General features: G+C 46.0%; 1 pseudogene; it reads right to left on the reverse strand.

Annotated features, from left to right (window-relative positions):
• Positions 1 to 1,983: 1,983 nt before the first annotated feature.
• LOC143381554 (RNA exonuclease 5 pseudogene) lies at positions 1,984 to 6,239 on the reverse strand (annotated as a pseudogene).
• Positions 6,240 to 12,430: the final 6,191 nt, after the last annotated feature.

Consider the following 12,430-nt stretch of genomic DNA (forward strand, 5'->3'; position numbering starts at 1 on the left):
ACCATAATTCCCTTCTTCTTTAAAACTGAGTGATATTCCATCAAATATTATATACCACATTTTCTTTATCCAACCTAGGTTGGTTCCATAGTTTAGCTACTGTGAATTGAGCTTCTATAAATAAATCTTGGGCCTCCCAGGAATACCATAAGGCCTGTCTATTGCCCCAGGGTTAGCATTTACCAAGAAATCTATACACAATGGGGGTGAGTCATCTCATCGCTGGTCTTAACAAGACAGGGCCGTACACAATGGGGGTGAGTCATCACTGGTGTTGCAAGAAGGCAGCTTAACCAGCTTTTCCAGGTTTGCACAAGAGGGTGGAGAATTTCCTTGAAGGAGGGGTGACAACATAGGCATAGGCCGCTCCCCTTCCCGACTTGTCTACCGCATGTTCCAGGACCAGAGCACTTGGTGCGGGACCCAGAGGACCAGGCCAGGCACCAGAAGGGTCTAGGAGGCCATTGTCAGAGTGAGGTTTTAAGCCTTTCTCCTCCCGGGCAGTGAGAGGACTGACTCGCTGCGACCAAAGTCGATCCTCAACAAGGGTTTCCCAAAACTGGTCGCCGTACTTAGTGTGAGATTGCCCCATCTTTCCGGGGAGACCCCTACCTCAAAATTCTCTTGGCTTGGCTTGGGGATAGGAGTATCACTTTTGGTGAACCGACTTCTTAATGCCCCACGTTGGGCGCCAGATGTCGGGGGGTTTTAGCCCCACCCCACCCCACCCGCTTCCCTCCTGACCTGCATGGTCACAGAGCACGCCCTGACCATGAGGAACCAAGAAAGGAAGGGCCGACTGACCGCCGCGCCCCCCCTTCCCCAGCACCCAGCCCTTCCCCACGGGAGGACAATCAGACAAGCCAGGGAGACCAGTCAAAGCAGGATCTCAGTTTATTGAGAAAACACACACAGCTAATACAAGGCACAGGAGCCAATCAGGACAAAGGTCAGCAGGGTGGGGTGAGTTCACGTGTACACCCATCTCACTGGCCATAATGGGAGACCCGAGCTGTCCAGAGAGCTAAAGGGTTCTGAGCCTATCCTAGAGGTCGTCTGGTTTTTCCTCACAACCCAGGCAACGCCTTCTGGCTGATCCCCAGGCGCTTTCTTAGCCACAGGTGGCCCCAGGACCCACCCGGAAGAGGGCAGTAAGTTCGCTTTCCTCCTTTCCGATGCAACATGCCCCACATGTTACATCGTGCCCTACTTCTGTCTGTGTTTCCTTTTTCTTGCCATCATTGTCAGAAATTCAGGGAAGTCAATTTTGCCATTACCACCAGCAGCTACTCCCTTAATCGCGTCCTGAAACTCGACTTCTGTGGGATTCCACCCAAGAGACCGTCTCATTACACTTCCCAATTCCTTTGTTAGTCTAGTACAGTTCCATCCCCGTTCCTGTCAAGGAGTGGGAAAGCTTCTTTGAATTCTGCAATCTGCCCTTCAGTTAGTTGGTCAGCCACGCTGCAAGCCTTACCAGTTTCCGAGACTCAACCACATAACCACCGGGCTCATTCGCTCCACTCAGATCCCATCCCATCACACTTTTAAAATGTCACATAGCATGAGTAGAATTTTAAACGTCTCGAGATATCAAACACGTTTACATTTATTTTGGTTTAATTATAAGTTGTATTTATTTTGTTTCCATTTTACTTTATTTTTAATCATATATAAAATTATATAAATTTTTTTTTTTTTCAATTGGCACATAGTAATTGTACAGACTCATGGGGCACAGTGTGGCGTCTTTTTTTGATTTAGTCTCCCACTTCCCCCCACCCACCCTGTCTTAAGATGAGGAAGGCTTGAATTTTAGGCATTTATCGAAAACCTGTGCATGCCATGTCAATGGATTAGACCCGTTAGCCGGCACACCAACTTCCCACACAAAGCCGTCCACTGAACCAAGAGGCCCAGCAGTCTCTTGGAGAAGCTGCAGCCTGACCCGTCTTCTCCACCATCGCCCAGGAAGGATGAGACTCACAAACCCATGCTTGGGCCGGTGCTTTCCTCTTCTTCATCTTTTATTCCCATGAGTCCCAGGCCAGAGAGAGATCCATGAGGGCTCGTGGTTCCTGGCAGGAGGATGACGCAAAGGGTGCCCGGGCTCAGGCTTCGGTAGAGCCTTCCAATCTTGCGGCTCCAACGCCAGGCTGCCCTCTTTGCGTTTTCCGCCTTCGAGTTCTGCAAGGTCTCCCGCTCCGAGGGAGGAGGTCTCGCTCTGAGACCTGCGGGCCTTCTTGATTCAGGTGGTGAGCCCCTAAGCCACGCGTGCAGGTGCCTGGGGGTTAGGGCCTGCCTGCCTTTCAGCTTCCAGTCCTTGCCTGTGAGGACATGGAGGGCCCTCTGGGCGTTGCCAGAAGTTTTGAACTTCAGGAAACAGTATTTTTCCTGTCTTCCGCTTTGAGCATCTGGAGGCACGATCACAGCTTCCAGGCCACCAAAGAGGTTCGGCAGTTCCTGAGTATGTCCTAAGAAATCTTTACTAACTCCGGACAGGTAAATAGTGGCTCGGTTCTCAGAATCTAGTTCCAGCTCCCTAACGAGTGTGTCGCAGTCGAGAGTGAGCTCTGTCACAGGTCTCTGTACCTTTATGTATACACCTTCCACCAGAACGCCATTCAAGCTCTCGATGGCCAGCTGGGCAGCTTCCAGGACTTCATACTCTACAGAGAGATGAGGCTGATGCGTTTCCAGGACAGCAGTCATTGCGCGAACTGGGCCGAAGCTCCTAAACAGCCTCTTCAGAGCACTCAGGTTGCAATCTTTGCTCAGTGGCCCAGCATAGATAGTTGACATCTCTGTCCACTTGATCCGCATCCTTTTGTCCACTTCCTCAGTGACGAGAGGTGAAAAAGGCTCCAAAGAGAACCGAATAATGCTGAAGGGGTACAGGCGCACTTGCCTTCTGGCCTGCTCAAAGACCTCTCTGTTGGAAAGGCACCTGACACTTTCACAATCTTCAGGGGAAGGGAGCTCAATATCATCTGTCTCTCGGGATACAAAAAGGAGCTTCTGATGCACCGAATCGAAACAACTTAAAGCACCTCTGTAGCTGTAACTTTGGAACTTTTCTCTGACATTTCTTGGGTCTTGGGCTCTCCACAGCGCCTCCAGATTGAGTTCTGCCGTCTTCTTTGGGCCATACTTGAGGAAGAATTGAGCCAATTCAAGGGTCGCGGTAGCGTCCTCTGTGGGATCGTGACCGTCCCTTTCCGAACGTTGAATGTCCTTTCCCAAAATAGCCTTGGCTAAGAACTTTAGCTTGAATCTTCTGCCCCGCTCCCTGGCATAAAGCAACGAGGTGTCGATAACATATGGGTGGATCATGTTCAGTGCTCGGAGATCCACGTCTAAGGAGTGCCCTACCAACACCGCATCAGGAGGAAGCAGTGCTTTTAACCGCCCCTGAACGTCTTTCAGTTTCGTCGTCACCGGCTTCAGCATCTCCTCCGTGATCCCTGAATAGCAGGTGGCGTAGTCTACAATCTCCTCATCCGGTTTCACCAACTCGTCCATAAGACACGAGCCTCCTTCGGCAACCAGTGAGATGCGTGTCAGTTCTCTCCCCTTGGACGTGATGCACATTTCTCCGTCCAGCCCAAAGAGAGGGCTGTTCTCTGTCACAGACGCGTTACATCTGGTAGTTACAAAGTTCTCACAGCCGGGAGAACCTGGCAACGGAAAGTCAAATGTTCTCATTTCCTCCTCTGTCAGAAGGCATCGCAGCAAGCCCACCTTCTGAGAGCCATACTTTCGAATGACCGGGTCATTCTGCAGGTCGACCTTGGGTTTCGTACTGGCAGACGGTAAAGATCCTCCCATGGTCTTAGGCAGATGTCCAGCCCTTTGATTTGGTAGCCCGACAACATCAGCGAGAAAAGCAGATGATGGAGGAGGCAAGCGGAACTTGTGTCTGAAGGCTTTCCGGAGAAATCCAAACTCCAAATAGAACCTGTAGAAGTGGAGTTGACTCATCCCTTGAAGGATGACCACCACTGTTCTGCTCAGTTGCTTTCCGTGCAGAAGCTGGCACCACCTGGGTCTCTCAATAACGGGTTCAGCCAGAACCGCGTACTTGAGCAACTCACATAGCTGTTCGTGGGTTATTTCACAGTTTTCAGCCATTACGATGCCACTCAACCGGGCTCTCTTGGGCTTGGGCTCGGGCTGCCTGTCCACAAGATCCGAACGGGGTATCCTTACCTCGGGCGTCCCCATCAGCCAGGCGGGGACCCGTCTCCTCTGGCTGTTCAGCCTCCCCGTCTTCTCCTTCTCTGGCTCCACGATCCTGTACGTGAGTCCTTGTTGTGGAACGCTGTCCTTGGAAAGTAGAAAGCTGTCCCTGCCTGGATGCCAATCCAGCAAGAGAAAACGTTCTTGAGAAGGAAAAAGGATGGTTTCTTGCTTGACCAGCAAGGGAGAAACAATGGTTCTCACATCAGCAGGAGGAGGGGGTTTTTATAGAGGTGATTCAGAGAAAGTGAGATTAGGGAGGAGAGATCAGGTAAGGAAAAGATTAGGGAAAAGGAGAGCCCAGAGGAGGAGATCAGGGAGGGGGAAAAGAACAGGGAGGAGAAGTTTAGGGAAAAGAAAATGAGAAGATCAGGGAGGAGAAGTGTAGGGGAAAGAAAATCAGGAGGAGAAGGTTAGGGCAAAGAAGATCAGGGAGGAGAAGGTTGGGGAAAAGAGAAACAGACATGTAAGTTTCAAAGCGACAAGATGTAGTCAAAGCATCCAGTGGACCCCTGTTGCAACTTCAGCCAAATCTTCCCTTTGTATTCCAGCGTATTGCCTTTGGGGGACCTTTACAGTGCATTACCTTCCAGTAGTTTCATGGTTTCTTTACCCAGATTCGTTAAGTTCCAGGGGACAGGACCGTGCCCTGGGTTTCATATTTTCTCAGAATTGTGCTGTATACGTAGCAAAGACTTGAAAAAGGAAAAGAAAAAAAAGCGTAAAGACAAAAATAACTAAAGGTCTTCAGTGTTTCTGTACCCCTACAATCAAGAGTTCCCCAACATTACTGTAAAACACAGGGAGCAGAAAACAAATTTGACCTAAGTTTGCTAATACGTGCTTGAGGCCTATGTAGGTAAAATGACTACTAAAATGAAAGAGAGGATGACAGCCCAGCGGCTCTGGAGGCTGAGACAGGAGGATCGTGAATTCAAAGCCTGCCTCAGCCACTTAGAGAGGCGCTAAGCAACCCTGTGAGACCCTGTTTCAAGATAAAATATATATATATAAAATACAAAATATGGCTGGGGATGTGACTTAGTGATTGAGTGCCCCTGTTTTCAATTCCCTGTACCAAAGGGGGGGAAAAAAAAAGGATTACCGTACAAGAACCCAGGTCTTTCCTCCTCCCAAAGTCCAGTTTAGTTTCTCTTTCATCAGAACACATTAAGGGGTACTTTGCCATTTGCCCCGTAGTGTGAATGGGTTCATTGAACTTATTGGGTTCTTTTCAGTGTGGCTTCTTAATACTTGTGTTCCAGGCGTAATGATCAGTTCAGGTTAATTGGCATATATGTCACTCACACCTGTATCACTCCTTTGTATTGGGAACGTTCCAAACCCTATCAGGTTTCCCCCTTCCGGTACTGAGGATTGCACCCAGGGCGTTGTACATACTCAGCAATTATTCTACCACTGAGATACACCCCCAATCAGCTGTTTTGAAATATTTAATATTGTTGTCAATCACAGCTATCCTACCATGCTGTGGAATACTAAAAGTCAGTCATTTCTCTTATCCAAGGGCATCCCCCATAACTATTAACCATCCTCTTGCCCTGTTCTCAGCCCTACGCCCTTTCCGCGCTCCGGTAACCACTATTTTCTCTATTCTATCCATTTTATTTTAGCTTAATTATTCAGTTTTTTTTTTTATATATATACGACAGCGGAATGCATTACGACTCGTATTATACGTATAGAGCACAATTATTCACATCTCTGGTTGTAGATAAAGTATATTCACACCAACTCATGTTTTCATACGTGTAGTTTGGATAATGATGTCCATCACATTCCACCACCATTTCTAACCCCCTGCCCCCTCCCTTCCCTTCCCACTCCTCTCCCCTATCTAGAGTTCATCTCTTCCTCCCATGCTCCCCAACCCAGACTCCTTATATCAGAGAAAACACTTGGCATTCGTTTGTTTGGGATGGGATGACTTCACTTAGCATCATCTCCTCCATCTCCGTCCATTTACCTGCAAATGCCATGACGGTATTCTCTTTTATTGCTGAGTAACATTCCCTTGTGTATATCAACAGACTGGTAGACCAATGGTACAGAATAGAGGACACGGAGACTAACCCACTAAATTACAATTATCTTCTATCAGACAAAGGTGCCCAAAACGTACTTTGGAGAAAAGATAGCCTCTTCAACAAACGGTGCTGGGAAAACTGGAAATCCATAGGCAACAAAATGAAATTAAAACCCCAGTCTCTCACCATGCACAGAACTCAATCCAGAGTGGAACTAGGACCTAGGAATTAAACCAGAGACCTTGGGTCTAACAGAAGAAAAAGTAGGCCCTAATCTTCATCATGTGAGATTAGGCCCCAACTTCCTTAATAAGACTGCTATAGTGCAAGAAATAAAATCAAGAATCAACAAATCAGATGGATTCCAACTAAAAAGCTTCTTTGCAGCAAAAGAAACAATAAGTGAGGTGAACAGAGAGCCTACAGAATAGGAGGAAATTTTTACCACACACAAATCAGATAGAGCACTCATCTATATCTATCTATCTATCTATCTATAAAAATCTCTATAAAGAACTCATAACTCTTAATAGCGAAAAAACAAATAACCCAATGAATAAATGGGCCAAAGAACTGAACAGACATTTCTCAGAAAATGATATACAGTCAATCAACAAATTTATGAAAAAATGTTCAACATCTCTGGCAATTAGAGAAATGCAAATAAAAAATCACTCTAAGATTTCATCTCTCTCCAGTAAAAATGGCAGCTCTTAAGGATACAAACAACAATAAGTTTTCGCAGGGAAGTCGGGGGCAAAGGCACCTTCACACATTGCTGGTGGCACTGAAAATTGGTGTAGCCAATATGGAAAGCGGTAGGGAGATTCCTTGGAAGCCTCATAACGGAACCACCATTGGATCCAGGTATCCCGCTCCTCGGGTTATACCCAAAGGATTTAGAAGTAGCATACTACAACGACGCAGCCACATCAATGTTTACAGCAGCACAATTCACAATAGCTAAATTGTGGAACCAACCTGGGTATACCTTTCATTAGATGAATGGATGAAGAAAATGTGGCATATATACACAATGGAATATCACTCAGCATTAAAGGAGAAAAAAAAATCATGGCGTTTGCAAGTAAATGGATGAAGTTGGAGAATAAAATGCTGAGTGAAGTAGGCCGGCCCTAAAAATCCAAATGCTGAATGTATTGTCTGATACAAGGATGGTGATTTATAATGGGGACGGGTTGTGGGGAGCATGGGAAAAATAGATGAGCTTTAGATAGGGAAAAGGGGAGAGAGGAGGAGGGAGGTTTTAGGCTCGAATTCTGGACCCCCAAAATACCACCAGAGACCAGGATCGATGTAAGCAGCAAAGAGGTGTCTGTTGCGAGCTGGCTGGGTCCTCTGGGCGCACACAGCAACTGGTGACGCTGAGAGGCCCCGAGCCCAGGGTTTGCAGCAGTTTTATACATTCTTTGGAGAAGGCAGGGACCCCCCCACAAACATCATAGCATAGCATCTCTTGGCAAATCATCACACACTGCGGGAAAATCAAATAACAACTCTAAAACGTGATTAGCACATTCACCGACGGGAACAAGTTGGGTAGTGATGATTGGTTACTACGAGAGGGGGATTCGTTTGAACTGATTGGTTTACACCAAGAAGGGTGTTCTTGATGAACTACATGGTTTCCCAACACCATAAACTACTGGGAGGGTCATGTGGCATCCCAGGTATTTCCCTGTCTCATGCTGCTGATTGGTGGCTGCTAGCGGCTTGCTATGGGTCCCCACCTAGCCTGACTGAGTCAGGGACACCTGGTCCAGCAGATCTCTCCTGTTATTTGTAGACAAACCACTTAGCGGGGTGGGAATGTGCCCCAGGAGTGCTCTGTGGGTCTTTCCAAGGACAAAGGTCATGTCCCCTCCTTGGACAGGCTTTGCTCTGAGGTAGAAGCTGGTTTTTCAGAGGGGCACGGAGGTAGGAAAGATGGTGGAATGAGACAGACATCCTTACCCTAAGTACATGTATGAAAACACAAATGGTGCGACTCTACTTTGCATTCAACCAGAGACATGAAAAACTGTGCTCTATTTGTGTAATACGAAAAGAATTGCATTCTGCTGTCATATGTAACAAATCAGAATAAATAAAAATTTTAAAATGCATCCTAAAGTAAGCGAAATATAGAAAAAAATTATGATACATTTCATAACGGAATATAGTATGACTGCTAAGAAGAATGAGAAAAACTACATGTCCACTGAGGTAAGACAATCTCTAAGATATCAGGTGACGAGAACCAAGGGGAGAAGGGTGTACACAGCGCTATTTATTGAAAATGAGAGGATGTATGTATGCAGAGATGTACTTATGGATGCAGTGAACATTTCTGGAACTGGTACCATTATTGCTTCTGTGAAAGTGAGGAAGTGATGGAAGGAGACTTTTTTTTTTTTTTGTTAACCTTATATACATCCTGTTTAAATATTTATCATCTACACTCATAACATTAAAACATAAGGATGAAAAGCAGTAAAACCCAAACAGAGAAGAGCATTTGAATCAGGCTTTACAAGAAAATAGCATAGATATCTTTTTGGCTCATGCTTACAATACAGCTAGGTCCAGAGATGCAGGAAGCCCCTTGATGGAGTTAGCCACTGAGCAGATGACTCACCTGATTGTGGCTGTGTTTTGCAAATACTTATCTGCCAGCACTGCTTTATTGCAACGGAGTCCCGACCTTGGGCTGGTTCTGAGCCTCTAACTGGACCTTCAGGACAGACACAGGCAGGATCTGGGCAGTGTCATGTAAGCAAGGGGCATAGGAGGAGTCATGAATGTGGATACCGCCCAGAGCTAGGGACCTTGCTAGATATGGAGGCCAGCTAGGCAGAAAGCGGGTGGCAGGAAGTTCTGAAAAAATTAGTTGAGGTAGGCGCAGCGTTCTCAGTGATTTTTCCTCTGGTGTTTGGAGACATGTTAAAGTGCCTTAGCAAATTCTACTCATTTGAAAGAGGACATCCTTGTTCCAGTTTTTAGAGGGAATGCTTTCAATTTTTCTCTGTTTAGGATGATGCTGTCCTTGGGTTTTGCATGGATAGCTTTTATGAGGTTGAGGTCTGTTCCTTCTATTCCTAGTTTTTCTAGTGTTTTGAACACGAAGGGTGCTGTATTTGTCAAATGCTTTATCTGCCTCTATTGAGATGATCATACTATTCTTGTTTTTAAGTATATTGATGTGATGAATTATGTTTATTGATTTCTGTATATGAACCCCACTTGATTGTGGCACACTATCTTTTTAATATGTTTCTATATGCTATTTGCCGGAATTGTACTGAGAATTTTTGTATCGATGTTCACCGTGGATATTGGTATGAAGTTTTCTTTCCTTGATGTGTGTTTGTATGGTTTTGGTATCAGAGTGATATCAGCTTCAGAGAATGAGATTGGAAGGGTTCTCTCCTTTTCATATTCCACGAAACGTTTTGAGCAGTACTGGTGTTAATTCTCCTTGGCAGGTCTTATAGAGCTCGCCTGAGAATCGATCTGGTCCTGGACTTTCCTTGATTGGTAGACCGTAGGTGTTCTCACCACAAAAATCGAACAAAGAAAAGAAAATTTTAACTATTCTGAAGTGATAGATATGTCAGATGATTTGAGCTATTATTTCACAGCATTTACATATAGCAAAATATCATGTTATGCAACTTAAGCGTAACTGACCACATGTATTTTGTCAATAAATTTTGTCAAAAAAGAGGGCAGTGACTATGGATTTCTTTCTTGAATGAGTAGAATTTTCTTTTTTGAAAAAAAATCGTTAAAATCTGCTTTAATTAGTTATACATGACAGTAGAATGCAATTATGCATTTTGATATATCATAAATAAATAGGGTCTAATTTCTCATTTTTCTCCTTGTACACGTTGTCAGATCACATTGCTCATGCAGTCATATGTGTAAGTGAGGTAATAATGTCTGTTTCATTCTACTATTGTTCCTATCTCTATATCCTTCCCCTGCCTTCACTCTCTTCTACCTAATCTAAAGTAACTTTATTCTTCCCTAGCACCTTGGCCCTGACTGTGAATTAGCATCCACATATCAGAGAACGCATTCGGCCTTTGGTTTTATGGGACTGGCTTATTTCGCTTAGCATGATATTCTCCAACTCCGTCCATTTACCCGGAAATACCATAATTCCCTTCTTCTTTAAAACTGAGTGATATTCCATCAAATATTATATACCACATTTTCTTTATCCAACCTAGGTTGGTTCCATAGTTTAGCTACTGTGAATTGAGCTTCTATAAATAAATCTTGGGCCTCCCAGGAATACCATAAGGCCTGTCTATTGCCCCAGGGTTAGCATTTACCAAGAAATCTATACACAATGGGGGTGAGTCATCTCATCGCTGGTCTTAACAAGACAGGGCCGTACACAATGGGGGTGAGTCATCACTGGTGTTGCAAGAAGGCAGCTTAACCAGCTTTTCCAGGTTTGCACAAGAGGGTGGAGAATTTCCTTGAAGGAGGGGTGACAACATAGGCATAGGCCGCTCCCCTTCCCGACTTGTCTACCGCATGTTCCAGGACCAGAGCACTTGGTGCGGGACCCAGAGGACCAGGCCAGGCACCAGAAGGGTCTAGGAGGCCATTGTCAGAGTGAGGTTTTAAGCCTTTCTCCTCCCGGGCAGTGAGAGGACTGACTCGCTGCGACCAAAGTCGATCCTCAACAAGGGTTTCCCAAAACTGGTCGCCGTACTTAGTGTGAGATTGCCCCATCTTTCCGGGGAGACCCCTACCTCAAAATTCTCTTGGCTTGGCTTGGGGATAGGAGTATCACTTTTGGTGAACCGACTTCTTAATGCCCCACGTTGGGCGCCAGATGTCGGGGGGTTTTAGCCCCACCCCACCCCACCCGCTTCCCTCCTGACCTGCATGGTCACAGAGCACGCCCTGACCATGAGGAACCAAGAAAGGAAGGGCCGACTGACCGCCGCGCCCCCCCTTCCCCAGCACCCAGCCCTTCCCCACGGGAGGACAATCAGACAAGCCAGGGAGACCAGTCAAAGCAGGATCTCAGTTTATTGAGAAAACACACACAGCTAATACAAGGCACAGGAGCCAATCAGGACAAAGGTCAGCAGGGTGGGGTGAGTTCACGTGTACACCCATCTCACTGGCCATAATGGGAGACCCGAGCTGTCCAGAGAGCTAAAGGGTTCTGAGCCTATCCTAGAGGTCGTCTGGTTTTTCCTCACAACCCAGGCAACGCCTTCTGGCTGATCCCCAGGCGCTTTCTTAGCCACAGGTGGCCCCAGGACCCACCCGGAAGAGGGCAGTAAGTTCGCTTTCCTCCTTTCCGATGCAACATGCCCCACATGTTACATCGTGCCCTACTTCTGTCTGTGTTTCCTTTTTCTTGCCATCATTGTCAGAAATTCAGGGAAGTCAATTTTGCCATTACCACCAGCAGCTACTCCCTTAATCGCGTCCTGAAACTCGACTTCTGTGGGATTCCACCCAAGAGACCGTCTCATTACACTTCCCAATTCCTTTGTTAGTCTAGTACAGTTCCATCCCCGTTCCTGTCAAGGAGTGGGAAAGCTTCTTTGAATTCTGCAATCTGCCCTTCAGTTAGTTGGTCAGCCACGCTGCAAGCCTTACCAGTTTCCGAGACTCAACCACATAACCACCGGGCTCATTCGCTCCACTCAGATCCCATCCCATCACACTTTTAAAATGTCACATAGCATGAGTAGAATTTTAAACGTCTCGAGATATCAAACACGTTTACATTTATTTTGGTTTAATTATAAGTTGTATTTATTTTGTTTCCATTTTACTTTATTTTTAATCATATATAAAATTATATAAATTTTTTTTTTTTTCAATTGGCACATAGTAATTGTACAGACTCATGGGGCACAGTGTGGCGTCTTTTTTTGATTTAGTCTCCCACTTCCCCCCACCCACCCTGTCTTAAGATGAGGAAGGCTTGAATTTTAGGCATTTATCGAAAACCTGTGCATGCCATGTCAATGGATTAGACCCGTTAGCCGGCACACCAACTTCCCACACAAAGCCGTCCACTGAACCAAGAGGCCCAGCAGTCTCTTGGAGAAGCTGCAGCCTGACCCGTCTTCTCCACCATCGCCCAGGAAGGATGAGAC

The sequence above is a fragment of the Callospermophilus lateralis genome, chromosome 15 (genome assembly GCF_048772815.1).
Source record: "Callospermophilus lateralis isolate mCalLat2 chromosome 15, mCalLat2.hap1, whole genome shotgun sequence".
Classification (NCBI taxonomy): Eukaryota; Metazoa; Chordata; class Mammalia; order Rodentia; family Sciuridae; genus Callospermophilus; species Callospermophilus lateralis.